Genomic DNA, 7,142 nt, shown 5'->3' on the forward strand with positions numbered 1-7,142 from the left:
TTGCAGCACATAAATCCTTTTGGCAGTTTCGCAGTGCAACCTGTTTTAGTGATTTCGTAGCGGAAACACCGACTTTGCACTAGCTGCGCTACGAAATTGGGGAATTGTTCAAATCCATAGCCAATATCTCACCCATATCATTTTTGTCTCCTATGAGTTCTGTTGGGATATGATATATGCATATAAAATCCTGTTTCGGCAAATTGGTAGTGAAGTTTTGTAATTCATCCGAGTTATGGCTACAGGCTTGCTTTCCTTCTAGTGAGAGTTTAAAGCTTGTTAACCAGGATAAAAATCCTCAATCAGTTCCACTGTCAATGACAGCTGAGGTTAATAGAAAGGTGGCTTTTGAATAAGGTGCCAATCATAAGAAGGAAAGCACATCACTTCCATTGGGTTTTATTTCAGTTCCCTGATGACAGTGCTTACATTATATATTTTTCTGTATGGTTGAATGTATTTGGTTTTGAGTGGGCTTAAATGTGCAATGCTACATGAAGCTTCCGTACAACATAATACTGCTGTGGAAGCAGCCCTTGCTTCGCAATCATTTGTCCAGCTTGGTTTTTTATTGGCCTTACCTATGGAGATGGAGATTGGCCTAGAACGAGGATTCCTCAACGCCTTCAGTGACTTTGTGATGATGCAGCTGCAGATGGCAACAATTTTCTTTACTTTCTCTTTTGGGACGAAGACACATTATTATGGCCGCACATTACTTCATGGAGGAGAAAAATACAGAGCTACTGGGCGGGGATTTGTTGTCTTTCATGCTAAAATTTCAGATAACTACCGCTTCTATTCACGCAGCCACTTTGGCAAAGGACTCGAGTTGATGCTGCTCTTGATTGTGGATACTGTCTATAATCAGTCACATCGTAAGACTGTTCCCAATATCTTAATCACTTATTCGATGTGGTTTATGGTTGGGTCATGGCTATTTGCTCCTTTCCTGTTCAATCCTACTGGATTCGAGTGGTTTATCATTTAGATTTTTGCTCTATCCGCATGGATTGGTTCATCAACCAAACATTGCATATGTGCTATCTTGGTCTGTTTTTGCAATCATTTTATTGGCATTGGAGACTGTATTCAGCGAAAGGCAGAGGCTCAAACCCATGTTCCGATTTCTAGGATTGCACTAGCCTGCAGGCCTCTACTACAGCGCGCTGGATTTTGGGATTATGTTCGTGGTCTTGCTTGGTGTTATGATTATGTAATGGGACTCCTATTTCTTACAGCAATTACTATATTGGCTTGGTTTCCATTTGTATCGGAGTTCCAGACCCGTATTCTCTTCAACCAGGCGTTTGGTAGAAGGTTGCAAATTTCACTTATTCTTGCTGGTAGGAAATAAGGTCAGTCTTCTATAAGCAGAGTAACTCAGTACGCTCACCTGTATGTTCGTATGGTAGGATAGCATGTCTTATGTGGACATGGCTTTTCAGACTTGATGTCCACCCCAAATCAGATAAATCTATAGATAGTTCGCGCGACATTCTTCGACGGAATTACATAATGTTACAACCTCTCTGATATTTACTGTGGTGGTGGATGAGAAAGATTCATTTTATTTGATTGAGCACATTCCCATCCGATATCTGTATGAAATATCAAAGAAATTTATCAATATTTCTTTCAGTATCAAAGCATCCAAGTAATTGGGGAGGTTGCAGGTTTAAAAGCACAGCTAGGTTAGCTGGCTGCTCATTGATAATGGAAAAGGTCCAGGCAAAAAGTCCTTAAGGCAAATACGCACTGTTTTAGCAAAAACAGCAGTTTCGTAGCGCGCTACGAAACTGCTGTAGGTGTTGGTTTTAAATGAAGACAAACAGTTTGATGGGAGAATCAAGAATTTTCCAAAGGAAACACCTAAAGAACATTAAGGAAACTACATGAAGCTAATATAAGCCATTCAAATGATGACAGGTGTGCCTCTTTTGTAAAGTGAAGTGTTTTTGTCTTGAGTTAAAGTTTTCATCATAAAGGCACTTTATTTTCTGTTATTAGGGTTTGGAAAAAGGTACATACGAGGAGTATTGTTTTGACTTGTACACCTGCCCATAAACGAAGCCTCCAACACAGCAAAATATGGTGATGCCCATCAGTTTCGGGGTAATTAAAAGCTGGGGACATGTTGCTACATTTTGGAAGAGTGGGGGAAGACAAGGACCGGAAAAACAGGGGTTTTATTCTAATGATTAATGAGCCATCAACGCTTTCAAGCATCCAAAGCTAGCTTGTTCATTGCATCTTTAGCTCAGCCATCTCAGCCTAGCTGAAGGAAGACAGCTGTCAAGGATCCAAGAAGAATCATGTTACGAGGAGAATGGAATTAGAGTTTTAGTTTGATTAGGACTCTTTGTAATTACAACTCAGCACTTTTGTAATTAATGAATTAGTTAAACAGAAGATAGGAGTAGTTAATAGCAGCCTTCGAGCTTGCTCTAGGTGGTTAATAGTGTATTCCTATATATGGATCAGACTTAGATGTAATAAGGGTTGGAGATTTAGATAAAGAACAAGTCCATTTTGGTTTATGTAAAAAGCAGATTTTAGTAATGCAAACAACTGTTGTTTCTTCTCAGGATTCACAATATGTCTTTTTGTTCAAATATGTAATGGTTTATTCTCTCTAGTGTTTTCTTACAGTCTTGTTCCAGCATAATCACTCAGAATTCATGTTACATGCTCTGACTTCCTGTATGCTTTGCAAGCTGTGTTTTATGGAAAGTATGTTTGAACATTTGATGTAAAGTGCCCTGACTTCTATGAAAGGATAGTGTTTTGGTTTGCTGGGATGTGTGAGACTCCATAAGCCCAATGGGAATTAACTTGATATTTGTCCAGCCAGCTTATTTTCATGTGTTGTTTAAAGAGTTAGCCATCTTTCCTTGTCATTAATCCATATTCATAATCTGTGAGAGAGCCCTCTCTGACTAAGGAGGCTAAGCCTTAGTCTAAAGCCTGGTTTGAAATAGTTACATAAGATCTTGCTAAGTGGTAGCCCTTAGTACCTGATTTTGTGATAACATTTTGGTGCGTCTGCCGGGAGCCTGAAGATTATTCATTCCCGAAATCAATGGTTGAACTTCTGAAGGTAGCAGGAGCTCAGACATCTCTTTGAGGCTGCAAAACTACCTTGGCGACTCCACACATCAAATAAGAAATTGGAAGGTGACTCCACTGCTAGAAGATCAGTAGCTTGATGAAGTTTCAAGATGAATTCTAATGCAAGAATGAATGCCAGGTATGCTCCTATGAATCGGTCTCATATCCCTGGTTTTCCAAATCCTATGCCAGAGGTTGATTGGTTAGATGATCTTCCAATATTCAAAGATGAAAAGAAGGACAATGCTGCTCTTCATCTGGTTAAATTCCATATGAATGTACGCAGTCTTAAGGTTCATTTCCCTGAAGATTGTCTCATGAAAATGTTTATGACCACTTTAGAAGGAAAAGCATGGTCTTGGTATAAAAGTCTGGAAAATGGTTCAATATATTCGCTTGCTAGTTTTCATGATGAATTCTGTGAAATGTATAAAGAAGGTTATCCTTCCTTATTGCTGCTTAAAGATTGTTGTAGGCATTCTTTAAATCTCATTCAGTACTTGGAGGATTGTTATGATGATAATGAATTTATGGATGAAGAAATTTTAGAAGCTCTTCATAACAATGCATTTCAGCACCAAGAAGAAAGTATAACATCCTGTGAAGAGCAGCATGAAGATCAGCAGGGGTTTATTTGTGAAAACCATGTTCAATCCCTTGATATGAATGAGAAGATGCAGCAAACTTGCCAATCTTTTGGTCATAATGAAGATGAAATTGATTGCACCCAGCAAGAAGAAATATTGGAGGAAATTTTCTATGACTCTCAGGCAGAGGAAAAGCTTGTTCAATTTTGTATTTCCTTGCAGCAGCTTACTCCAAATAATAATCATAATAGTGAGGGAAATTCCATTGTTTGTTGGAATGATTTAGAAAAGAAATTGGATAGCACATCAAAGGGGTCTTGTGTGGTTGAGAATCAGTGGCCTGAAAATGAAGAGTGTTACCATGATCATTATTTTCAGTAGCTTTCTATGGCAGAACATAAGGAGAGAGTATTGTTTCCTTTCTCTTTTACGCTTGAGGAAACGCACACTGCTGTTGAAGATCAGTTTGCACAACCTGAAAGTTACAAGAATCATCAAGCTGATCATATATTCTAGGATCCTATAGCTGATTACATGGAAAAGTTTTACTCTCCAGTGTTTCAGTTTTCCTATAAAGATCAGAGACAATTCCAGTGGCAGCGGTCATCACACTATCAGATTGGCTCTGAACTCCGATGCAGTCAAAGAAATCAAATATCAGATAAAACAGAGGATTGGCTACATTAGAAATTTCATATTGATTGAGCAGAAAGAAGTTGAAATTGTTAGGGTAGGTAGGTAGAGGTAAATGCAAAATAAGCTCAAGGTCAACTGAGCATCTTTCAGTAGAAATAGCTTTCTTTCTCCTACAGTCATACTGGTCAAGCAAATTTCTGTTTGTCAAATAAATTTTATAAGGCACTGGACCTGCGAGTTCTTAGTGTACCACAAGGGCACACTATCCCAAGTGGAGCCACTGTTATCACTGAAAATTCTGATGCCAAAATAGCTCACACTAGCTTAAGGACAAGGTGTTTTTGCAGCACATAAATAATTTTGGCAGTTTCGCAGCGCAACCTGTTTTAGTGATTTCGTAGCGGAAAACACTGACTTTATACTGGCTGCGCTACGAAATTGGGGAATTGTTCAAATCCATAGCCAATATCTCACCCATATCATTTTTGTCTCCTATGAGTTCTGTGGGAATATGATATATGCATAGAAAAGCCTGTTTCGGCAAATTGGTGGTGAAGTTTTGTAATTCATCCGAGTTATGGCTACAGGCTTGCTTGCCTTCTAGTGAGAGTTTAAAGCTTGTTAACCAGGATAAAAATCCTCAATCAGTTCCACTGTCAATGACAGCTGAGGTTAATAGAAAGGTGGCTTTTGAATAAGGTGCCAATCATAAGAAGGAAAGCACATCACTTCCGTTGGGTTTTATTTCAGTTCCCTGATGACAGTGCTTACATTATATATTTTTCTGTATGGTTGAATGTATTTGGTTTTGAGTGGGCTTAAATGTGCAATGCTACATGAAGCTTCCGTACAACATAATACTGCTGTGGAAGCAGCCCTTGCTTCACAATCATTTGTCCAGCTTGGTTTTTTATTGGCCTTACCTATGGAGATGGAGATTGGCCTAGAACGAGGATTCCTCAACGCCTTCAGTGACTTTGTGATGATGCAGCTGCAGATGGCAGCAGTTTTCTTTACTTTCTCTTTTGGGATGAAGACACATTATTATGGCCGCACATTACTTCATGGAGGAGAAAAATACAGAGCTACTGGGCGGGGATTTGTTGTCTTTCATGCTAAAATTGCAGATAACTACCGTTTCTATTCACGCAGCCACTTTGGCAAAGGACTCGAGTTGATGCTGCTCTTGATTGTGGATACTGTCTATAATCAGTCACATCGTAAGATTGTTCCCAATATCTTAATCACTTATTCGATGTGGTTTATGGTTGGGTCATGGCTATTTGCTCCTTTCCTGTTCAATCCTACTGGATTCGAGTGGTTTATCATTTAGATTTTTGCTCTATCCACATGGATTGGTTCATCAACCAAACATTGCATATGTGCTATCTTGGTCTGTTTTTGCAATCGTTTTATTGGTATTGGAGACTGTATTCAGCGAAAGGCAGAGGCTCAAACCCATGTTCCGATTTCTAGGATTGCACTAGCCTGCAGGCCTCTACTACAGCGCGCTGGATTTTGGGATTATGTTCGTGGTCTTGCTTGGTGTTATGATTATGTAATGGGACTCCTATTTCTTACAGCAGTTACTATATTGGCTTGGTTTCCATTTGTATCGGAGTTCCAGACCCGTATTCTCTTCAACCAGGCGTTTGGTAGAAGGTTGCAAATTTCACTTATTCTTGCTAGTAGGAAATAAGGTCAGTCTTCTATAAGCAGAGTAACTCAATATGCTCACCTGTATGTTTGTATGGTAGGATAGCATGTCTTATGTGGACATGGCTTTTCAGACTTGATGTCCACCCCAAATCAGAGAAATCTATAGATAGTCCGCGCGACATTCTTCGACGGAATTACATAATGTTACAACCTCTCTGATATTTACTGTGGTGGTGGATGAGAAAGATTCATTTTATTTGATTGAGCACATTCCCATCCGATATCTGTATGAAATATCAAAGAAATTTATCAATATTTCTTTCAGTATCAAAGCATCCAAGTAATTGGGGAGGTTGCAGGTTTAAAAGCACAGCTAGGTTAGCTGGCTGCTCATTGATAATGGAAAAGGTCCAGGCAAAAAGTCCTTAAGGCAAATACGCACTGTTTTAGCAAAAACAGCAGTTTCGTAGCGCGCTACGAAACTGCTGTAGGTGTTGGTTTTAAATGAAGACAAACAGTTTGATGGGAGAATCAAGAATTTGCCAAAGGAAACACCTAAAGAACATTAAGGAAACTACATGAAGCTAATATAAGCCATTCAAATGATGACAGGTGTGCCTCTTTTGTAAAGTGAAGTGTTTTTGTCTTGAGTTAAAGTTTTCATCATAAAGGCACTTTATTTTCTGTTATTAGGGTTTGCAAAAAGGTACATACGAGGAGTATTGTTTTGACTTGTACACTTGCCCATAAACGAAGCCTCCAACACAGCAAAATATGGTGATGCCCATCAGTTTCGGGGTAATTAAAAGCTGGGGACATGTTGCTACATTTTCGAAGAGTGGGGGAAGACGAGGACCGGAAAAACAGGGGTTTTATTCTAATGATTAATGAGCCATCAGCGCTTTCAAGCATCCAAAGCTAGCTTGTTCATTGCATCTTTAGCTCAGCCATCTCAGCCTAGCTGAAGGAAGACAGCTGTCAAGGATCCAAGAAGAATCATGTTACGAGGAGAATGGAATTAGAGTTTTAGTTTGATTAGGACTCTTTGTAATTACAACTCAGCACTTTTGTAATTAATGAATTAGTTAAACAGCAGATAGGAGTAGTTAATAGCAGCCTTCGAGCTCGCTCTAGGTGGTTAATAGTGTA

At 39.1% G+C, this 7,142-nt stretch overlaps 1 pseudogene; it reads left to right on the plus strand.

Annotated features, from left to right (window-relative positions):
• Positions 1-1,219: 1,219 nt before the first annotated feature.
• Positions 1,220-5,667, plus strand: LOC149209691 (callose synthase 3 pseudogene; annotated as a pseudogene).
• The last annotated feature ends 1,475 nt before the right edge of the window (positions 5,668-7,142 follow it).

Source organism: Pinus tabuliformis, chromosome 1_2, assembly GCF_031772625.1.
Source record: "Pinus tabuliformis cultivar Carrire ecotype Pingquan chromosome 1_2, CPIR1, whole genome shotgun sequence".
Lineage (NCBI taxonomy): Eukaryota > Viridiplantae > Streptophyta > Pinopsida > Pinales > Pinaceae > Pinus > Pinus tabuliformis.